The sequence below is a fragment of the Mycteria americana genome, chromosome 8, assembly GCF_035582795.1.
Source record: "Mycteria americana isolate JAX WOST 10 ecotype Jacksonville Zoo and Gardens chromosome 8, USCA_MyAme_1.0, whole genome shotgun sequence".
In the NCBI taxonomy this organism is placed as follows: domain Eukaryota; kingdom Metazoa; phylum Chordata; class Aves; order Ciconiiformes; family Ciconiidae; genus Mycteria; species Mycteria americana.
Genome location: NC_134372.1, coordinates 12,252,375 through 12,276,624, shown reverse-complemented (window position 1 = coordinate 12,276,624; position 24,250 = coordinate 12,252,375).

Here is a 24,250-nt window from a genome sequence, read left to right as displayed (position 1 = left end):
CCTGCAAAGCCACTTGAGGAGGTAAACTCCTGTCCAATGGAGTGTGCTAGTCAATGGGTTTAATAGAATTGGAGGTAACTTATATTGTTGGCGCCTGTCTATCAAACAGATGGATGGGTATCAGCACAGGGGAGTTGATGGTAAATCAGGTGGCCAAATGTGACTCTACTTGAGATGGGAGGTGAGTGTGACCTAAGGTAATATTCCTGCTGGATTAGGCTGTAATGTAACTTTTCTCAGCAGCATTTCAAGAGTTGATAGAAAGGCATTTTGGTAGTTGTAGTTGCTGGTTCCCTGTTGTATTTAAGTACTGTGGTATACAAAACAGCAATTCATTGGGAGCTTGATGCAGTCAGTGAGTCTTTTCATCAGTTCTAGAAAGCTCCAAAGCCAGAAGAATAACTTCACCACGACAATGCCATTCTTTCAGTGACAACTACACAGTGAAAGAGGGAGGACATCTGCATGGTGGATCTCTACAGGTTAAAGCTGGGCTGATCAGGGGCTGTAGTAAGAGGAAGGATCTTGTCCAAGGCAGTGAGGTTCAGCTCAGAGCCAAGTCACCCACTGTACTGGGGAGACATTTGGGACTGGGTTCAGGTATGGAGCATGGGGGTAAGTCTGGCTTTAGGGAAACGTTAAAGTCTCTGGCTCAGGGAAATGTTAAAATCAGTGGAGAGATGGGGACCGTGGAAGGGATATGCCTCGGAGGGTGAGAGATGGGGAAAAGGTTAGATTGTACCACAGTGTGTTGATAAGCCTGGGTTAAACTTGGGGCTGGAGGAGTTTTTAGTATGTAGCTGGGTTTTTGGCAAAACAGTCGTTCTTACTGGACAAAACTCCTTTCTTGTGGCACCTGTGTCGTTCTGATGAATCATTGAATTGTTCTGCCAGCTCTCAAACCTGCCCTGTATTTTCCCTTTCCCCAGCTCTTGGAAATCTGATCAAAATTGAAACAGGGGTTTTGTATTCTTTTCTTCCCACGATAGAGAAGCACATGTGTGCACACAGGCCACACCACACACAGATTGCCAGTGCAATGCAAGCACAGTGCTGTATTTTACTGAAATGAGAGTCATGTTCTCCCCACATAGCCACCGAAGCAAGTGTCCCACAAGGTGACTACACTGTTATGGAAGAGAGCTCATCTCTTTAGTCTCCAGAGCTGTGAAATACTTTGAAACTGGATAAATGCATACCTTCATTACTGTTTGTGATGTTCTTGTGTTTGAAGTTACCTGGCAAAAGGACTACTACCATCATGCATCCATTTGCTCTTGCCTGGAGACTGCATGGATGATGGCAAGCAGAGAAGATGGCTCTAAGGTCCTTCCTACCAAGACCTTGGTGTCTGAGCTGCAGGGATGATAGACCTATGGCACTCTGCGCTCTGGTTGCCTTATGTTGTGGCTGTGGCATATCAAGCTATCAACACCCCGCAGCCCCACAGTGGATATGCGGAGAGTGCGTTAGCCTGTTTCCCTCCTCCAGGACAATGTATGCTTAATTACTCTTGCTATTGCTATCCCTGTCATTGTTTTCATGCAAGGGATACTCAGAAGCTCTGTCACCAAATACGAGTTAGAGACAGCACTGTTCCTTGTTAGGGTTTAATGCTGCCTTCAAGTGCAGGTCACTTAAACCTCAGTGGGAGTGGGGGACAAATTATGTGTGTCTATTCTAGCTCATGGAGTGTAATAACCCTGTGGAAAGGAAGCTGTTATAGGACGTTTGTCATTTTTACCTGTTAACTCATTTTCAAGCAAAACTGGAAGATCTATGCCCATGAGAGAGCCTGCAAAGTTCAAGTGAAGGGGAGTGGAAAAAGCAACCCTCGAACTTTTCATAATTCACACAGAAAAGGACTGGGGGGGGGGGAAATCAAGTGAGGGTTGATGAAAGAGCCTCATGGTTTTGAACAGTTTTTTTCTAGGGTTAAAGTCTGCCTGCTGTAGAGTTAGACTTTCTCCTGCTCTGAAACCATGTAAAAGTTAAACAGTTCAAGAGTATTTGCTGCTGTAAATTGTTATCCAGAATCCCAGTGCTTTTGGCTGCCTATGGTTTATCTCTCATGCATGTCTTTTCCCTCAGTATTTAAGGTCATTTTCTGCTTTATGGCATGACATAAACTGATAACAAAACCCTCAATAGTTACTTTAACCACTTATTTTCTTTCAAACATTTTGTCTTGCCGAATTATTGAGTCAGCTGTAATGACCTTGATGTAAACATGTACTTTTGAACTTACATGAGGATCAAAGACAAAGCAATGTTAAATGGAGGCTGGAATCTGGAAATGATCCATGTGAAGTTGGCATCAGCCTTCCATCTTTTTTTCATTCATTTTTGCTATATAGAGCGCAGAGTAAATTTGCTCAGTTGAAAAGTGAAGAAAATTAATTTTTATAAATGCCAGTGCTGCAAACGTGGTGTCTGAATGTCAATCTGCCTTGTTTCTTGCTTTAGCGTGACCATCATCAATATAAATCATGCACAAATGGCACAGAAAAAAACCCCTGTGTTATTTTTCTGATGGCTCTTTTGCTTGGATTCTCTGACTGGAGTAAAATACTAGCTGGGAAAAGTAATAGATAGCACTCAACTGCAGGTTAAGGTATTTGAGAGAGAATGTATTATTTATCTGTAGTAATTCTCTAATTTCTTTAAGAAATGAAGAAAGTGGGAGTTCAAAATCACTAGGCCGTGTTTATGATTTTTTTTTTACTATTATTGATTTTGAGACAAATGGATCAGCTGTTTATCATTTCTAAAGAAAGCAGCCAAAACTGTACTTAATAGTAAAGTTAGAGCTTTGCTGCACTGATCTGAAGAAATGAGGGATGAGTTGTGCTGGCAATAGCAGTTTTGCTTCACAGTTTTTTCTGACTGCTGGCACTGGAATTGAGAGGAGGTTTTGTAATCTATTAAAGATGACATTTAGCTTTGCTTAAGGTGACTTAAAATTCTAAAAACAAATGCTCTGGAAATATTACATGCTGCTCGGAGAACCTGCACAGAAATTGAAGCCCTTTTCAGAAGTGGCCTCTGATTTTGTGGACCTCCCCTCTTAAACGCTTGACCTGAAGTACTTGAGCTGAGATTCAGAGCATCTGCAGCTTCCCTTGGCTTTAGCTGGAAAAGGAAGATAGGTATCTGGGAAAACCAGGCCTGCTTTGTCCCTTAGGCTGGACATTCAGAATGGGGAGACACATTTAAGCGCTCTATCTGACATACTCGCTCGTGTTATGAGGGCAGTCAGAGCTGGAACAGCAGCAATAACCCAGTTTCCCAGGTCTCCTATACTTTATCTTGTAGCCTGCTCTTCCCTGTTGGTAGGTGGTTGGAACAGAAGGCTATCTAGGGTCAAGGACAAGAGTGATTTTCTCTTTAAAAAGAAAACAAGTTCTTCCCCCCCTGCCCCCTTAACATATCTGATGTTGAAATTAATAAAATCCCTGACGTAGCTATCACATCTCCTTTGTAGCTTGGTTTGGGTTTCCAGTGAGTAAGTATCTATAAATGTTAAATATTTAAGAAGTTAATTTACCAGGCTTTTAGTGGCACTAAACAGTAATAGGTTTTTATGGAAACCTGATTCTCCAGCAGCTGTAAATCCCTAACAGTAACAAAAAAATTGCTTTTTTTCCAGCCACACAGTCTTTAAAATATTAACAGGGTTTTTTAAATTTTATTTGTACCAGTAGTCATTTTTCCAGCTGTTGAGCTGATCAACACTTTCATTTTTCTTCACTCCCAGCCCATCAGACACTTTTACATTTTTATTTTAGTTTTTAATAAGGAGGAAGCTGCGTTGACTTCTTGGTCTTATTCCTAAAAATATATTTCTGAGTGCAATTAAAGGAGGCTTGTCACTGGTGCCTGGATTGCACAGAAGTCCTCTCTGATCCTGCAGAGCAACATTTTGCGGGCAGAAATATGGAAAAGAGGCTGCTGACATTGTGACATAGCAACAAAATACTTCATATTTATTTGTACATGCCAGCCCAGTTCTGACATCAGTGGCACCAGTGTAGAGTCAGATCTAAATCTTCTTGGGACACTGCAGTCCTGCACCGTGGCACAATGCTGGCACAGAAAAGGCTCCCAGTAACTTTCCACTTGCCTCATGGAGACCCTCTGCTCACAAAAACCACTCTTCCCTGAAGTAGTTCTCCACTCCCATATTCTGGGACTGGAGATATTCTGTGCCATTTACTTTTTTATTTTTTCCCTTTTGTCAGGAAGGGCAATGTGTCAGTGGGCTGGATATAAGTCAGAGTAGGGGAAAAGGACATTCCCAGGACCCTCACCCAAGGTCTTTTCCAACTTGTGTTAGACCCACTGCAAGAGACAGGTTCACTCTACGTACTTCTCCTGGTGGAGAAAACTGCCTGATACTGAAGGTGGGTGGATGGGAAAAACCTTGAGATTGGCCAGGATCCTGAGAGCTCATGGTGCAGGGGAATTGAGCATTGCCCATGCTTCAAGAACACCAAATCCTTTCAAACTGAGTCTTTGCATTGATGTGCCATTTGGAATGGCCACTGAGACCTTTGCACCCATTGGTAGTGCCAGAGGGATTAGAGGGGAGGTGAGGAAGTGAAGAAAGACTTGGGGTGGTGGTGAAGTTCAGACATTGTCTAGCATTCTCTAGTGCTTGGCTGCAGCTGGCTCTGCAGCACTAACAGTCCTGTCATCTGCTTGTGAACATTTTACAGATCCATCTTGATTTGATTGTATAAAAACAATTAGCAAAGAGCATCAATTAAATCACAGAATCACAGATTCTGTGAATCACACAAAACAGAATCACACAAACCAGTCGTAAGAGCTCAACATCAGCAACAACTGAAGAGATTGCAAGGGACAGATGAGGAAACCAATGTCTGTACTTCTGCTAGTAATTTTGGTCCTTTCTAGTTTATAAAAGGAGGTGTATCGGGGAAGTTGTGCAATCTGGAACTTGAATGGAAAATGAATTGGATTCACAGAAACAGATAATTCTCCTAAGGGAAAAATAAACTCCCAAGGAAGTGAATGTCTCAGTATTTTAAGCACACAGGTTACCAGCAAATAAGAATTTAACAGACGTGGCTGCGTATGGCCCTTCTCTCTGTTGTGCAGCTCAGGGTTTAGAACATCTGTCAGTCATGGCCAGTGGGGTTTTTGTGGAATGGAACAATATGCCTTTAGCCCTTCACTAGAAAGTGGTTGAGTTTAGGTTGGATTTGGTGGGTTGTACTGATTATGCCTGACTTGATCTCAACCTTTTTGCTAAGAAAGTATCTTCTAGCCTATCTGAGGGAATGAAACAATGCACTAAGAGCCAAGTGACACAAGCCCCAGTGCCACCCATTCCTGCTTGGTGCATTTCAGCTTTCAGTTATTGTAGAGCAGGTTTAAAAATAAGTTGACATTCACTGGTCTGTATCTGGGTTACCTTTCTCCTTCCATCTCCTTTAAGTTGGCAGTGGGTTCTTGGGCAGCACTCCCAAATTTCTTGGAGGAGGCCATTCTTCACACCCTCTGATGTTGAATGCTTTGGGACCACAGTTCTGCATATTCTCACTGTCTTCTAAAGACTGATGTGGGACAAGATCCTGCTCTCCTTTGTTTAGTTGTTCTAAAGATCGGGCCTTTCACTTGGACTGTTGCCCAAGTATTTTTACAAGTCCAGACTTTCACTCTGCCCTTGAGAGCTGCTAGGGTTTTTTCTCAGGATTTTGTTTATATATGTCTCTCCCTAGCCTGGCTTTTGGGGGAGGGAGAAATGCACAAGAGGAGCTAAAGGACCTTGATACATATGATAATTTGTTGTTATTTGTAAATGAAAAAATCAGGTGCTTACCTTGGCCTGATGTCCAAGGCATGTTTAACCAAAGGACAGATCAGCTGACAATCAAAAATCTTGTACAGTAAAGAGGGAACATCAATCACTGTTTCATTCATGATTTTTTTTCCCCTGCCCCAGTAGAACTGTGTTGGCATGAAATCTAATCTACCCATCAAAGCCAATCCTATCACAAGGCCACTCCTTTCATCACTGCTGTGAGGCAGGGTTACATCAGACAAGGTGAAATTGCTGAAGTCTATCTACCACTACCCAGAGGTCATGTTTCAGATGGGCATGCGGTTTGATTTGCCTCCCTGCCCTCCCTTCCCTGTGGCAGCATCCTCTTCTCTTGAGCCAGGGAGTAGATTTGCAGGCTTTGCCCCTACTAGCAGAAAATGGGATGGCTTGGTTATGTTGTGAATGCAGTCAGGAGGCAGTTCGCCTCCTGCCTTTTTAATGTGGTCGGTTGAAGATACTTACTGTCATGCTCTGCCAGTTTCCATCAGACCCAGGAAGGAGCTGCTTTAGGTTTCTCAGGCCATTGGAGCTCTCTCCAGAAGTCATGCCATATCCCAGGGACTGCTGCGGTTTAGCTGTTGTGGATGCAATGGCTGTGGAAATGACACAGAGTAGAACAGAGACAGCTTAGAAAAAGCTGCTAAATTTCTGTTTTTGAAGTCCACCAACTTCCAAATTCCCTTTCAGGAGGGAATGTGTTACTATTTTCTTTCTAAGAAGATTTTTGTTGTCTTCCCTTTTTCCCTAAAATGGCAGAAGTGATGTGTTATGTTACACAGTTGGAAAGAGAATTTGCTGTGTCCAGTGTCGTCCTGAAGACAGACGTAACTAGATGCATAGACAGAAGTGTCTATAGAATTGCACTGTACACAGGACAAATATAGTTTTGCAAATTGACATCATCATTACTACTACACCATATTTGTATTTCATGTATTATTTGCAAAATGCAGCCTATTCCTATTTGAGATAGATTTCAGTTGATAGGCGTTCTGTGTTGTTGTCTGATTTGTAGTGTACCGAAACTGGAGTGTCCTTTGACTGAACTTGAGGCATGCAGGTGAAGGAGAATAAACACAGGAGTAAATTGTAACTTGGTTTTGTAGACTTATTCCAGCATTATTTGTGCATCTGATTCTGTGTCAAGTTTTGGGATTGTATGCTCTGTGCTACGCTTACATATCTTACTGGTGATTTTTACCTGCCATAATCACAATTCCATGGTCTCCTTCAGGAATGATGCCTGTAAACTGTTGTAGATGTATGTCTGAAAATGTAAGCATGAGGATTCAAGGAGAGATTCATGGTAGTTAAACTGTCTGACAAGCAGCTCTTGAAGACTACCAGACATTCAGGATTCTCTTTTGCTGCAGTTGGGCAGTAGGTTCAGAAATGAGGAACAAGTCTGAATGTGAACTTGAAGACTGTGGTGAATCCAAATTAAAACTCCGTAAGTAAAATGATTTATAGTGAAATTCCCAATGTCATAAATGAAAGGACATGTGCAAAGAAGTCACATTATTTCTGCCTTAAAGAATAGGACAATTTAATCATGTTTGAGCCCCGTCTCTTTCCTTACCTCTGCCTATTTCTCTTCTGCTGTGCTGGTTCTCGTGGCAAGGGAGTGATTCCTGCCATGCGCCCATCACTTTTCCCCCATAACTCTGCTTACCTAAAATCCTGGCACTGGGGATGTGCTTTGACTACTGTGGAGTATCAGTTCAATGGATTTCTGCAGCTTTGTCAAAATGGGGACATTGTGCAGAATACCAGTCTAACTGGACAGAACTGGGCTGGATGGTTTTTGGAGAATGGGGTTTCCTTAATTTCTCTGAGAATTTGTTTGGTTTGTCTGTGTGAAGTTTTCTAAACCTTCACAATGACAGTGTGATCATATATTGGAGAATTTAATTAGTGTTTTTGCAAAGACTTGCAATCTTTAGTACTTGAGTCTGTGGGAAGGAACAGAGAAAGAGCTGTACTGTGTCATCCCAGAAGTGCAAGTAGTCCTCTAGCTTGGGTCTGATTTGGATCATAGCAGCTGTGTAAGGAGAAATCTATAACACAGCAAGAATACAATGATACTTCCCTTGATTAGCCTGCAGTAGTCTGCAACTGAGAAACTTTTTGAACCAGAGATTTGTTCTTCTTTTCCCCTCTCTGAGATCAGTGGCAGCTGTGGGCGCTCAGTAATCTCTGAAGCCCAGACTACTATATTTAAGTGTCCAAATATAGATATAGAGGCCTATGAGCCCGTGGGTCCCATTGAAGTGGACTGGAAATTTCCCATTTGCCTTTTTGGGGATTGGATCAGGCCCTATTTCAGGTAACCAGCTTGAAAAAAATAAAATTGGATTAAGTGGCTTGTGCAAGATGGTTGAACAAATGGGACAAATGGCTGGCAAGGCTCAGGAGCTCCAAATGCCATTCCTGCGCTCCGACTGCCGAATTAAATTCATTCTGGTATAGAAAGAGCTCATGCTGGTAAGCATGCAGTAGAGGTGCAAAGGCATCTTAATTGCATCTTCTCAGAGTACACTGCTGCAGTGGTACTTCTTGCTTGCCGTTCTTTACAGCAACGTCTAGAGAGAGCAGGAGCTCCCAGGATGCTTTAGTATCACTCCTGCTTGGTTAACAATATGATTGAGACAGAACCTCCATCTGTTGGTCCAGAAAGGATTCATGATTTTCAGTCCTTCTGTTCATCCTGAAGTGTATATGTGTATCTAGTTATATAATTTAGTACCTCTATTTCAAATAAAGGCATTTAGAGAGGGGGAAGGCACAGAATCATCAGAATTTGCTGTAGTGGGAAGTAGATATAATTTGGGGATTTATCCTGTACAGGCTACAGCTACTAAACTCATCACAGGGAGATGAGCCAACGAGCAGTGAGCTGTGCTGCAAGTATGCGCTGAAGCCCAGATCCCTTTCCCTTTGAAGGCAGGGAGAGTTAAACCATTGACTTCATTGCAGTTGGGTTAAGCCTGTAAATAGTTCATAACACTTGCATATTATTAGTTACTCTCATGGCCAGATCTAAGCATACTTGATCTCTGGAGGAATTTGACTTTGCGTACAGTCAAACATTCCTCATTTCTCATTAGTTAGGTAAACACGTGTGCAGAGAAGTTGGGTTTGTCATCTTAACCCAATTGCTTCTTCCTGAGAGGGTGATGAATGCTCTTTCAGAAACTGGGTGAAATGCAGCATTTCTGAAAAGAAATCTATAGTTTGTCTTGCAATGACCTATGGCTGTGACAGCTGAGCAGGGAAGGCTCAGGCCCTGCATAGGTTGAAGTCTTTTATGATGTGGGGCCCTTGGCATCTGCTCTGCATGTCACAGAACATAAGGACAGCAAGTGGGTGGTTCAACAGCTGGGATGGGAATGGGGGGGATGGCAGTGACCTGTCATCTGATGGCTATAGCAAAGGGAATGAGAGGCTTTGGAATACTGTCTGTAATTCAGCGTGATTTGCTTTGTGGTATATTAAGCTTATGTAAACTCTCTCTCTCTCAGTTTTTCTTCATCTTCTATTTCCCAGTACAATTGCATGCTTGTCCTTTCACAATCATACACAGAGGGAGACTTCCCTATGGATTTATCATCAAGAAAAGCAATCAGCAGGTGCACTTGGCACGCCACATACAAATGAGTGGGCTGTAATACTAGTGCTGGAGTGGCAGCCAAAAGGTGGGAAGCTGGATGCACACAAAAGGAATATGTCAAGGGCTGAGGTACTTGTACACTCCCTTCCTCAGATGTCATGGGGAATGATCACAAGACTCAGCATTGGGTGGTTTAGCATTGGGTGGTCCAGCATGGTCCTGAAGTGGGAGATGGCTTAATGCACTGGAACAGTCATCCTGCCGTGACATGACAGAAGCACAGCTTGGATAAGCAGACTCGAGACCTTCTTAATATTGCTGTTAATGCTTGCATTTGGGTTTTATCACTCATTAAGTTGTTAGCCTGTTTTGATATTCATTTCAACAAGGCCAAGTTGCTATATCTTAATCATATGCAATGCACTTATAGTTCGTGTTCCTCTTCTAACAACTGAATGAGTCGCATCTTGTCTGGTTGGTATCTCCAGGCAAATTCCATGCAGAAGACATTGGGCAGCCACACCCAAGGCCAGAATTTTCTCAGAAACACCAGGGGTTGTTTTTTTCCAATGCTATACATGCAAATACAAAACACAAAGCTAGCCATTTTTATTTGCAGTTTCCAAGTACAAAGGCTTGGACCTGGACATGTGGATAGGAAATCAGACTAAAATTAGACTTACCTAACCTGACCTTGCAATTAAGCTCGATATCTAACCATCCGTTGGGAATGATCCCCAGGCCTGAAGTTATTGCCTGTTATGAGCTGGGCTGTTTCCCTGTCTGAGGGTAGCACTGTATTGTTCTCTTAAGGGCTGTGTGAGTCACATCTTATATGAGTTGTTTTATCACTCTAATTAGTCTACATATTGAGGGGGGAAATAAAGAAGGGTATACAAAAGGGCAAAGGCAAAACATATTAGGAGTCCCTGTAAACTAGTGAGGTTGTCCATATGATTTTATAGTTGAGAAATAAAACACTTCTAACTTCTTTCATCTAGACTACAACAGTAAAATGTCTCTTCCATATATCAGTGGTATAATCTACATAATGAACAAAAATTCACAGATGGACTGGCTGATGCAACGGACATTCTTTTCATAAATTGCCTCTCACTTTTATAATTTTCTTTGGTTTCCCACAAGATGGGCTGAATATTGACTGAATATTACTGAGCTATTACTTCCTATGTTGCATAACTTATAAAAGTGCTATAATTCAGTGAGGTGAGATTTTGTTCCAGAATAATCAGTGGCACAAAATAGCTAGAGGAAAAGAAGGCAGACATTAAAAAGAGAGGACCCTCCCCCCCCCAAAAAAAAACAAAACCCAAACCTCTTTAGAATGTATGTGCCCTTTTAAAAACAAATAAACAAACAAACCCCACTCTGATTTCATACTTTACTTTTTGACCAATGTCATTAAGTTAAAGGTTTTTTTTTCTCCTGACAATTTATGCAATGATACAGCTCTTCTGACTGTCTTGGAACTTGTTTGTGCCCTTGGCTTCTGAATTTTTTAAAACTTGTTTTAGGTTTTATTACAAATGCTTTTTTTAAACTAAAGGCCTTTTAGGAATGCAGGAAAATATTTGTTTTGAAGTCCTGCTTTCACCTTCATTGCTTTCCTTGGCCAAAGCTTGCCACTTATTCAAATTCACAAAGTTCTAGGCCTTCAGATTTTATTTCCGCAACCCTACTTGGTAGGTTAGAGATCAAATGCTTTCTGGATCCTCCTTCAGTCTTCCTCCAAAGATGGTTGGTGGTGACGTGGTTTTAAACTCTGGTTCAATCTAGCCTCCCAATTATTGCTGGATCAGAGAGGTAAAGTCAGAGAGGTTGAATTTACTATGACCATGTGTCCAGGACTTGGAAAAGCTTTGTGGAAAACAAAAGTCTACTTTGTATGAAAGAGGGCATTTTCTTTTGCTGTGTTATTGGGATGCGTCATCCCAGCCAAGAACCTGGAAGACATTAAGGTAGATGTGATTGTCACAAACATTGAGGTTTTAAATTTTTTTAATGGACCAGCTGTACTTTTAGAGAGTATGAGGTGGAACGGTAACCCACAAGTAGGTATGAAGGTGACATTTTGGTTATCCAGGAACAACAGTAATGTGCAAGAGTTCTCATTAGGTATGTGTATGGGGAGAATATAAAATTTTATGTAGTGATGGTTTCCAATAAAAGGAAAGATATCTCACTCTTGGAGTGAAACTCAGACATTCACCCGTCCAAAGAGTTTGCCTAAGGCCTCCCCAAACTCACACTGTCCTTTTTTTGTCTTTCATAGTTGCCTGATTGCTGGGTCTCCAGCATTTATTCTGTCTCGCAAAGTATGCCTGCCGTCCAACTGAAGGTGTGATTGCTCCACCTCATGTACCCGTACCAATAGTGGTGTAACGGCACTGGCAGATGCTTAGTTGCCAAATATATTCGCAAAGTCTCAGGCAAGCATACTGAGCCTGAGCTGAAACTCCCACTGCTGTCAGCCATACTTCTATGCTAACTAGATCGGGTATCGATAACACTATCTTGGGATGTCTAAAAGAGCGGTGCTAGTACTTTCAATTGCACTGTAAATGCATCTTCAGAAGTTCCTGCAGCTAGGATCAAAGCTGTACTGCTTTGAGTAATAGGCAAGTATGGAAAATGTGTGGTGCCTTCCCCAAAGATTGTACATGTCCTCCCAGAGAAGTGTTTTTTGTTGATTTGGATGAAATGCCAGTGCCTCAGCTTTAAGCTGAAGCCTTTCATAGAGGTTTCCATTCCATCTTTCTTTAGACTCTTTTCAGGTGTTGCACTAGATCATTATCTCCCCTCCTCCCCACTTGTCTGGGACCATGACCTCTGAATGCTCTACTTGCTATTCTAGGCATATTGTCCTGAAACTTTTTGACACAGAGCTTGCAGTCTATGCTTTACAGGGTGAATCAGAAAACAGGCTGACTGAAACAACTTGCTCAGGGACTCACAGGCAGCTGGGGTTGAGCCAGGAATTGAGTCCATGTCTCTTGAATCCCAAATGAAGTTCTCTCTCTGATTCTAGAGGAAGGTAGAGGACTTCACAATCTTTCCGAAGAACAACATTCTGCTGAAACTGTAGTTCAAACCCAACTTTTTAAACCTGGGTGCCAGAAGTAAGATGCATCCATTTATATTTCATCATATTAAGGAGTGCCACTTTCAGAAGTGATGTCTGTCCTCAGCTTCCAGAGTTGCACCTACACACTCCTTCTGCAAACCACGCGCTCTGTTTTGAAGCCCAGTAGACATACTGTGCCTATACAGCTCATGGGGATTTGTAAATTTGGAGCCAAACTGCAGTCTCTAAGGGCCACTGATACCTTCTTGAACTTGGAAAAAGTGTCATCAATGTCAAATGTAATCACATGCTTCAGGCAGCATTTATGCTTTGATCAATTTGAGATTTCTTTGGGGAAGGGAAGAGAATGGTGCCCACCCATTCCTGGTCCCATCTCAGATAATCCATGGCAGAGGGAGGGAAGTGAGCTCCTGATATATTACTGGCGATGTGTAACATGATGCAACTCCTACACAAGGGAAGATGAGGTTGCATTTGTAGACTGAATGATTCCTGGTTGAATATCCATTCACTTTTGTACTTTTCTGCTTATTCATCACTGGTACACAGACCATAATTTCCTCTAGCATATTTTAATTCCAGGTTAGCAACTGATTTGTTAAGAGCTGTTAATCTTTGGGATTTTATTCACCTTTCTGGGCTTGCTGAATACCTAATAAAAACTCAATATCCAGATTATATCAGTTAAGTAAAATTTGTTAGAGAATACACATAGTATTGTTATTGTCTCCTTGACTGGATGAGTGTGTAAGCATTTACAAAGTAAATGCAAATATGCTTTCCATGAGCATTTCTGCCAGTAAAATCTGATCTTTCCAAAGCTCGTGGCAAGCTAGCACAAAAGATTTGCGAGCATGGAAGGAGCAAATCTATATAAATATTCAAATGAACATTCACATTGTTAACTCTTCATTTAGCTCTCCTGGATTTCTGCATTTCTTTTGATTGGGAAGGTATTCAGTCAGTGCAAAACCTCTGGTTTAGATGCCCATTATAGTCTGGCTTTACCCTTATATGCTTTCACGGAGACAGCTGACTTGGGCAAGTTGTACTGACACAGTGGGTCATCCCACTTGGCCCTGCATTTCCAGTTCTAGCATGCTTTCCTGGGGACACTGAATGGAAGGAGTATCTCCTGCAACCACAATGTTGTTAAGGTTGGCAGGGACCTCTGAAGATCATCTAGTCCAGTTCTACCCCTGCAAGCAAGGATAGCTAAAGCAGGTTCTTCAAGGCCACGTTGAATGTCTCTAAGAATGGAGACTCCACAACCTCTCAGGGCAACTTATTCCATTGTTCAAACCACCCTCACAGTAAAGCAACTTTTTCTTGTGTTTAAATGGAGTTTCCTGTATTTCAATGTGCCCATTGCCTCTTGTGCTTTCGCTGGATACCACTGAGAAGATTTTGACTTTGTCTTTTTTTCTCCCCCCATCACATATTTATCCACTAAGCTCTGTATCCCTGCAGTTATGCAATTTCCTAAGCACTTCACCATTTATTTAAAAATAGGATTTTTGCTTTCTCAGTCAGAGGGCCATTTAACATTTTTACTCTAAAGGCACGGGAACCAGGAGGAAGGTGGGTTTTGGATTAGAAATGACATCCAGCCCTGTGCTCTCCCCTACAGAACACGCTGCCTGCCACGCTGACAGCTCTCCTCTGCATGGAGATATGCATACCTATGGCACCGTGTTGTTATCACACCATAATATTAAGCAAATAGCTTTTGTTCTACTTGCCCATGTGTTCGAAATCCTCGGCATGAGGGAATGTCACCTGGTGCGGGAAAGAGAAAGGTGCATTTGCTTTTGTAGCTCATGCTGAGACACTAGTCTCATTTATCCCCCCTTCTTTTTGTCTTCTCCACGTCCCCTGCCTTATTATAACTCGGCTAGGGACAGAGAAAATGTTGGCTTCCCTGGTTGGTTAGTGTAGTGGCAACTTTTTTTTTTTTTTTAAATTAGTCCTAATTAAGGAGTTGTCCTCATGATTTGTGGTTTTGTATACTGGAAAGCAGGCCAAGGCTGTCTGATTTCATTTCTGTAAAAGAATGTAACTCCAGTTCCTTGCCAGTTTATACCATTCCCCATGCCGGGCAGTAGATAATTTCTCATGGTCCCAAAGCTTTCAACAATACTCCATTATGTTTCATGACTCATAAATGGGCTGGTGCCCATGGAAAGCCATGTGTCTCAGTGCAGGCAGTACAGCTCCCCGCAGTATGTTTGAACTGATTTCATAGCCTCCAGACCTAGCATGGTTTATTATTTTCATGACTTGCTCACTGTTCTCATTGTTGCTAAGACCATATTGCATCAGTAGCAGGAGTAAAATTAAAGGCCCTGATGCATTTCGATGTGAAATTAAAAGCATGATATGCGGAGCTTCAAATGAATGCAGAAGAAAACAAGATCAAACAAAAGACTGAACTAAAGTTCAGATCAAATAGCTCTTTGAGATAAGCAGCTCATATAAACTGCAGAGACAGCTGATAGATAAGATGATATTATCTGGACCGATATAACTGCGGTGATTATTGCTGGCTTACCTGTGCACTCGGGGCTCTGCTGATGAATGTTGCACATGTCCTCTCTATTAAATCAGAATAAACTGAAGGATTAGAAAGATATGATATATAATCTTGAGTCTGCTCCTGCGACCTTTATTCAATGGAGCTGAATCAATGAAGCCAACTGTTCCTTGCATAATTATCACTACTTGCTTCTTTCAGCCTGCTAAGTACTGTGCAAACATATGTGAAGCCACAGTCCAGACCTCTACACCTGAGTAAAGGTTGGGAGATTACAGTGTTGTGTTTATGGCCCGATCCTGCTTTTATTAATGTCCATGGAAAAACTGCTGGTTGGCTTCTTTCCTCAGGATTTTTTAATCCTATTGTGATTTCCTGGGGTTTTGATTCAGTTGGCGTGATCTCAGCAGCCTTGTGATATGGGGAGGGCTGTTCCAGAGGGGCTGTTTCAGAATGGAAGCCAAAAGGGGATCAGTTTAGGAGAGCTGAATGGAGCGGTTTTGTCTGCTGTTGTAAAGCCGTTTTGTAATACTCAGATAACTTATTGAAACTGCTGCCAGGTACTGTTGCAAGCATATGACTGTGGAAATAGCTGCTTGAGTAATAAGAACAATAGCATTTGAAAAAATTATGATTTATATTATTTGTTTTTTAAAAAAAATTTAGCTTGGATAATAAAAGCAAACAAGTCAGTATTGCTTTATTTGTCTAGTTAGATTTGGTTTCAGATTCTTATATTCCAGGCTAAGACAACATTTAGGTTGTAATACTATAGATTGAAGACCTATTTATTAAAAAAAAAATAATCCCTTTCCTTCACATTTTTGATCCTCTGTGTCTCTAATGGAACCATTTATTCAGTCTTAGATATTTGAATTTTTAAAAAATTGCTCTCAGATTTAGCCTCGAAAGAGCATGCATAAAGTATTTTAAAATGCACGTTCTTATTGAAGTTGCTCTTCGTTACATAATTTCCCATTTGTTATTTCTTTCTTTTTCTGATTTAGCTAGTTATCAAGTCTTTAATGTACATATTTATTTGAGAGGGCTGAATATATTTGGTCTAGTGAAAGAAAAGTATGTTCTATAAACAGATCTGTTCCTTCAGCAGAGCTTCATCTGTTTAGTTATTTTTTTGGAAGGAGTTGCAGCAGTAACATTGGAAATGTGCTTGGTTGCTTGAAACAATCACTGGGCATTTGTACAGAAAACAGAGATTCAAGTCAGGAAGCTTTGAGAAGTAAAGCATGTGTGGATCTGTTGTGATGCCTAATGATTCATTTAGTGTGCTGTGGTTAATGATTATAATGACTATATGTGGTAATTCTGCTACCACCCTCACCTCCCCCTTCCTCTCTCACCCCTTTTCCCGCAGAAATAGGCAAGCAAATAAAAATCCAGCAGCAGACGGTATCAAACGCGGTGTTAGGCAGACTTGGCTGGCAGCAGGTATGTGCGTTTACCACCGTCGGCAAGATTCAGAATCGATTCAGGAGTCCAGGTTTCCTGCAGCCTGGCCCATGCTTGGCTCCCATCGATTTTCCACAAGCTACAACAGGGGAAATTCCCCACTGTGGACCAAGCTCGATGACTGCAAACTATGGAGGATGCAGTCCCTAGCTGTAATTAAAAGTGCCTTCCTATTAGTTCATGTAGCTGGAGCCAAAGGGCCTGGATTCGTTCTCTGATGCTGAGGGGAGGTAGGAGCAGTAATTAATTAGCTAGATGAGCTTTTCCATTGCGCAGAGTCTGGTCCCATGACCCTAGACAGGTTTCATTGCAAAGCAAAGGGAAGATTTATTTATTAAAGCTTAAGGCAAAGGTACAGATAGATAGGTAAAAGTTTTGGAAACAACCTAAAATCCTTGTAGTGTGTAGCACCCTGGGGAACTGTTTACACAATTTTCATGAAGAATGCCCTCCTTCCATCCCACCTCTGACCAACTCTAGACTAGCCACCTGCCTAGACATGCTCCTTGGGGATTTTTCTCTCAATTCAAATGCAAATGCTATGCTGATAGCTTGCTCAGGAGGTTGGCAGCTAAAGTTACTCCGGGTGCAGTTACATGAATGTTTTCCCCAGCAGCAGAGGCAATTTAGAAGTTTTGCCCCCACCTTTGGCCACTTGCTCTTGGCACTGTACCACACAGTTCATTGCCCCCTCAGTTGTGCTGAGGCAGCTCTTTGTGGAGACATGAAATGATCCAAAATTAAAAAAAAAACAACCTGACTGCTATCCAAAAGAAGTTTCCCTGACCCAGTTTACTGCATAGCCCCACAACCAGTTGCATCAGCACAAGCAAACAGGAGGTAAACTGAAGTGTAGGGATGGGAACAGGAGACCTGGGTCACGCAGGAAAGTAGGAACCTCTCAAACTCTATTTTTTCCTGGAAAAGTGGCTGTGTAATTCCATCTTCAGGTTGTGGTTGTACGGTACCAGATCTGTGCATCCAGAGGTAGCAAATTGATGTAGGTCAGGGGTGGGAATGCTGTTGCCTTCCCATTTACCGCAAGATGCAGAAACTATACTGGCTTTGCCGTTTTATTTCAGCTTTATGCTGGTGGCAGGAGGATGGAGAATACTTGATCCAGCATACAGTTAGAGTGGTGCAGGCAGGTGATATTTCATCTGGCATAAAGCCTGCTGGTACAAAGTTGACATGTTAAACTGTTTTGAACAAATTTGAACCAGCAGAGCTTCTACCTGTGCTGCATTTTGCCCCATGTGGCTGTGGCTGCGGTCAGGATGCAAACTGGACTCACTGTATCGTCAAACCGTGGTGCGGAGGTCTCGCCCTTCTTCCCCCATCACAGCTCTTTGCAGGAAGCTGTTGAGCTCCTGAGTGAGACATTTCTTTCCTTCCTTCATGGTCCCCACGTATTCTTAGTACTGTTTGAAGTACTGCATCAAGAACATAATTAAGAGCATGGGCACTTTGCTACACCCTGCTTGGCTTCTCACAGAGACTGTACAAGACCTTTAGATGTGCCATCAAAACAGCAAGCAGACTGGCAAACAAAGGTGCTTGTTTGGACACAAGATTTTGGGACAAATCTGCCCTGTTTCCTGCTGTCAGGATTTGGGATTCCTGAGATCTCAGAGAGAATGGGAAAAGCAAGCTATCTCCCCAAAGACTGAGGAAGCTGAACGATGCGGCTGTTGTTTCTGTCACTGAGGTAAAGTTCAGAGGCAGAAGGCAGACTGAAAACAGGAGTGTTTGCTGCAGATAACGTAGAGTTAATGCTCTTGACCAGTGGCTTGTGCGGAAGCGGTTTGTTCATTTATCCAAAAGACAGGCTTTGCAACCTCTTCTTTGAAAATTGTTCCAGAAAGTCTGGTTGCTTCTGATGTTTCACCCTACGCTGTAGTTCCTGGCCTAGCTTCTAGCTGGCAGATGTGGACAAAAGCTGCCTCTTGGCAGAAAAGGAAGGTTTGGTTCTGATGTCCATCAGGACCAGAGCCTCTCCCATGAGGCTGCTGCTGAGGAGATGCAGAGCTGAGGGTGGCCAGACAGTAGCTGTTAGAGAGCAATTACTGTCATGGATCAGATTTGCTAATGTAATGAGTTAATGCCTAAATAAAATTAGTTAGAACCTAGTTAAAATAGCACGCTGTGTCTGAGGAGTGATATAAGCTGATGCCTTCAGATACGCATTGAAAACTGATTTCTGTCTGAAGGATATGAAAATATGTACTGCTGGCTGAGTACAAGATACTGTGTTATTCAATAAACGTCAAAATCAGTGAAAATACAGGCCCAGATATTAAAATAGTCTGGGGTGCACATCTGGGAGAATTATATTCTCCCAGGCACAAGGGCTCGAAGTCTGAATACGTAAGGGGGAGATATGTGCAAAAGGTTAATTAGGTGCATTTTCCCGAGTGGTACCTGGTATATACCCATAGTCCCAGTGCCTGAATAGGCTAGTTGGATGTGTCAGTGTGAGCATTAGGCCTGGCAAAGCATTTTTAATGATGATATTTGGACGTGCAAGTCAACACACAATGACTTTTGTTTCCCTTTTCCTCTACTTTTTTTATGATTAGCTAAAGGTACTAGAGGATGCTTTGTTCCACTATAGCTCCCTTCACCTCATTCAAACCAACTTAATATGCTTTTCTGGACAGCAACCAAGTTTATATTTGTGCCAGCACCCCAAGCTTGTGCTGACTTGTACCGTTGTGGCAATAACTGCTAATGAGCGCAAATGTGTTCCTGGAAAACCCTTGACGCTGGAGAGGCATCTCTGACTGGAATGATGTTCCTGGCTATGAAATAGCTGAACACCTGTTCCTTGCTCAGTGCAAAAAAAACCCCTCAAAACCCAAAAAACACCCCCCCAACTCCCCCTCCCCCCCAAAAACCCCCAAAACAAAAGACCCTTAGGAGCTCTGCTCCCTTTTTAATTTCTGAGTGCCCCCTGACTGCAAGGCCCGCTGTTGAAACTCGGAAGATTTCTTTTTTTTTATGCCAGTCTTGCAAAAATTGCCACATTCCTTTATCAGCTCAGAAACAAACCCTGCTCTTCTGTTCTTGCGTGAGAAGGGCTGTCATGATACAACAGATGAAATCGAGGGTAGACCATCAAGAAACAATTCCTGCAAAACCCAGAAGGTGGTGGGAGGAGGAGTGATACTTGGAAGGCTGTTTGGCTTGGCGACATGAGGGTTTTTATGTTCTAATGCTGACCTGTAATCGCATGAGTCCTGCCTAATCAAAACTAAGAACTGGGCTATATTTATTGCTTAAATATATTTGTAACTTGTAGTAGCCTTTTTCTGCAAAGTTTTTCATCACTGCTGCCGCCAATGGTGCTGTGCTGGTAAATGTATTCATGCAGGAGGGCTGGAGGTCACGTCTTTTCTATCGGGTCTCACGGTTCTTTCTTTGAACAAATTTCTTCCTTTTCTGGGCCAATGCGCTGACCTGACCAAGTAATTCAGAAATTGATTTAAAGCAGTGTCGTCCTGTCATGTGATTTTGCTTCGTTCCTTTTATCCCTGTAGTTCTGTTGAAATACCAAGTCACCATAAGCCAATATTGGCTGACTAAAGAGTGCTCACAGGATGGGTTCAGCTGTAGTAGCTACTCCCAGGCACTGTTAGTATTAATGGGGACTGATCTGATCTAAGAGTCCGCTCAGGTGCATGGATTGATGTAGTCAAACTCATTCTGATTTTGGTGTGGCAACACTTATTAGCAGAGCTTAGCCCTTTCACTGGTAGTCCTCCTACCAGTGAAAAAAGCAGTAGGGACATGCTTCAAAAAAACTGAAGATGCCTCAGACAGTTGGAAGTATCTCATCTGTATAGTGCTCTGCTCGGTGCAGCATGCCTGGTCTTCTCGGGCACACAGTGCTGGGGCTGGCGGTGGCTGATAGCAGAGGCACATCTCCTGTGTCATCCCAGAAATTGGGTACAGGAGGCTGATTAGAAACGGCTTGAGGATTACCTGCGAAGAAGGATTTGGGTTGGATATGTGCTAACCAGGCAGCGTTCCCAGGTTGAATCCCTGCACTACGTTATTGCCCCGGGCTTTCCTCCAACCTATGTTCCTTCTCCATTGCCATGGTGATGAGGCTGCTGAAGACTATGGAGGGGCAGACATATGGTACTGCCAACCTACCCTGCTCCTCACCACAGAATTCAGCTGCCACTGTCAGGTGTAAAGCCCCATTTCTACTCCTACTGAGGCTATGGGGGTCTGTTCAGCTTTATGGGAGCTGGATGTGGGGAGGAAGAGAGTGGGTATAAGGGGAAAAACATACCCCTGAATAGCTTTATCATCATCTTTAAAAAACAAAACAAAACAAAACAAAACCCCCCTAGCCAACCAAGCAACCAACAACTCCAAAATCCCCAACCAAACAAAAAAACCCCCAACCATGGAGTCAGGCTGTCAGCTAGTATAAACTGGGCTCACTCCTAACAGCTGAGGAGCTGGCCTGTATACACGCAAATTCATAGTTGGCTCTTCCTTTCTGCATTTATTTTGCCATCTGTGTGGCGATTTGGTTTTTTTTTTAAACAGTATATGAGTCGCATCACCTTCAGCTTTGGAAGTTTTACTGATGCACCAAAATGGACTTTCATCTCCCCCTGAATCTTGAAGGGGATGAAGATTAAAGGCTTTCATCATCTCTAGATTCATTTGGCAGCTACGGTCCGTCTCGGGGATTCGTAACTCCTCCAGGGCTGGGAACAAACAGTTTTTGACTGTTTTCAAAATTTATCTGTACCAGGCACTTCATCATTTTGACTTTTGATATATGTGTTCTCCGAAATATATAGAACCATTTTAATAGCTTCAAGCTGTTCTAGGTTGACCTACCCTAGTAGGTACTGGCAAAATCTGAACCTATTACTTCATTAGCTGTTGTTCATGAGACCTGGATGGGTCAGAGGACTGGAAAAAAAAAAGTTTTTTCCTTTCTTGGGTACTGGTGTGCATTTGAATACAGGACAGTCTGAATATTGGCAGATTATATGAGATGAGTTTAAGGTTTTTCAGTTCAATTTCTAGGGAGCTGAATAATCACAACAATTAGCTGCCTTTACCTTTTTCAGCTGTGTGAAGTGGTATATAGAATTTTCTTTCTGCTATTCTGTCTTTGCTAGAAAGAGTTGATCAGAATGGTATTAAACAGTAAAAAAAAAAAAAGAAAAAACAAAGAGGGAACAGCTGTTTCCAGTGATTAGTAATGGGGTGGAAGGCAGGCAGTAGTTCAGGATGTTTTCCCAGCCTGGAAAAGGTGCACAGTTTTGGTTTTTGCAGCGCTCTCCATTGTTTGAAGAATGTGTCTCCAGATGCGGCAGAGCGGGCAGGGGCAGGCAGCAGGGTGAGGCTGGGGCTGCCCCTCCAGACACCTCCTGCCGAGGAAAGGCCTTTGCTACGGGTGTTTGGTGACAGTGGAGAGGGGGACGGTGACCCAAGTGACACCCCTCCATGCCCTGGTTCACAGCAGTAACTCAGGAGGAGTGTGGACTACAGGGTCCCTGTTTTTTAGTGAGGGAGGTCATCTACTGCTCGGACCTCAAAGCTAAGGACTGCTTTTGTACAGGTCTAAACTGACACTTTCAATCCAGGCTTCCACAGTCTGGCAGCCAAAATCCCTGTACAAACTTTGCAAATGGACTGCAATTTCTGCATGAAACTAGATTGATGCAGCTACCTCTGAAGGAGATTTTTGAGAGTGGCACTTGAGCCCAAGCAGTCAATATTTGTACATTACAGCATTAAGCTGTTCTCAGTAGAAGAATAATTATCTAATAGTTAACACACTACAGCTTGGAAGTGGGAAGTCAAATACTTTTTGCCTGTTGTTACCTTAGTTACTCTGTCTATACATTGGGGATAAAATGAGAACCCCCTACAACAGACCTGTGGAGCTGTTGCAAGTGCTAATAAATGTTTGCAGAGCTCTTTAAAGTTCTCTGATTAAAGTAATTATGAACATGTGAAGTGTTAAAATCTTTTTGTAGACTTGGCTGCTGTGAAAAGGACTGGAATAGAAGAAGCTGGATCTCAATGTTGAGAAACTATTGAAAGCAGAATTTGAAAGAGAATGGTTCTATGTTAAACTGTAACCATGAGAGATTTTATATATTTAAAGAAAGGCAGATCCTGTGATATTGACACAATATGCCAGGCTTTTTTCCACTCTGCCAAGCCAAACCACCCTATTTCCTGGTAGGGATTCTGAGAAATATACTCTTATCTTCTGTTTAAGATGTGCTTTAATTATTATTAACCATTACAGACTGTCAGAAGTACAGACATAGCTATCTCCCATAAAAGCTATGCAAGAGACACTCAGGGGGAAGAAGAGTTCACAAACAGTTCACATAATCTCAGAATTAGACCCAGAACACCCCTTCTCCTGCCCTGCCTCTTTTTTTATAAATTTTTTTTTTTTAAAGTACAAGCTGGGCAGTGACTGCCTACCTCCCTGTAGATGTATAGTGCCCAAAAAGCCCCACTCTTGGCTTTTTGGCAGTGCTGTATTAAAAATGTTTCATAATAATAAAGCTTCCAGTCTTAATGGTAAGGCAAGAAGACTTGATGTTTCTAGACTATAACTGGCTTGCATCCTCCTCTGCAGTAGCCAGTGGTAACAGAGATGCTGCGCCAAGTTGTAGCATCAGTTATACCCAGACAGCCTTCGGACTGTAAGGGACAGTAGACTGGGTGATGTAGCTCTAATATCACCAAATTGGAAAAAACCAAAGCCATGCAGTTGATTTTTATAATACCATATATATTCTTTTTATTGAGAGACTAGATTTAATAAATCCTTAATGGTCTGTTTAGAAAAGTCCAAGCCAAGTCACAAACTTACGAGGATGGGTGTGGGCAGAGATGTTAACAGAACAAAGTGGCTGTCTGAGTCGGCCAAATAGACTTATGCAATTATATCTAAGAGTGGAGCTACCTACGTAAATGAAAAATGAAGACTATTTCTGTCACCCATGACTTTGTGCAGAAATCAAAGTGAGGAAGCTCACTTACCATTACATGCAAGAAACCCCAAAGTCTGGTGTGTTCCAAGAAGTTCAAATGCACTCTGTCCTGGCTGCTGGGAATTGAAGCAAACGTCTTAGGTAGTTTGCATTCCATGCCAGACAGACCTACCAACTGAAAACAGAACTGCTCCCTGCCACGTGGAGAGGCAAATTATCAGGGGAAAAAATCTGTAATCAAGGTATTTTGGAAGGTCTTTTTAGCCAGAATGATGGCGATATGAATGCTGTTGTCAAACTGGAGAGGCCCTTAGGAAGGCAAATCCCAAATGTGTGATGAGGGACATATGGCTAAATACAGAGGGGCCTTGGGCAACTCAGCCTTAACTCATGCTGGCAAAAATACACCCTGGAAAAAGGTGGTGTTACCCCTACTCCTATGTTGTGACATAGGGTGTCCTTTCAAATCATAATAGTGTTACAGAAACACCATAAGAGCATTCTAGGGCTTTCCACAATGAACCTCTACCCCATGAACCTCACCTTACTATAGAAGTCTCAAGGTTACTCTTAATTGTCTTTCTTTGGTTCACTTCTGAAAATACATCCTTTTCCATTGACTGCTGTTTCAGTACAAAAGCAATTAGTGATGTCTTTGTGAAAGTATCATGCAGACTGGCTTAATGAC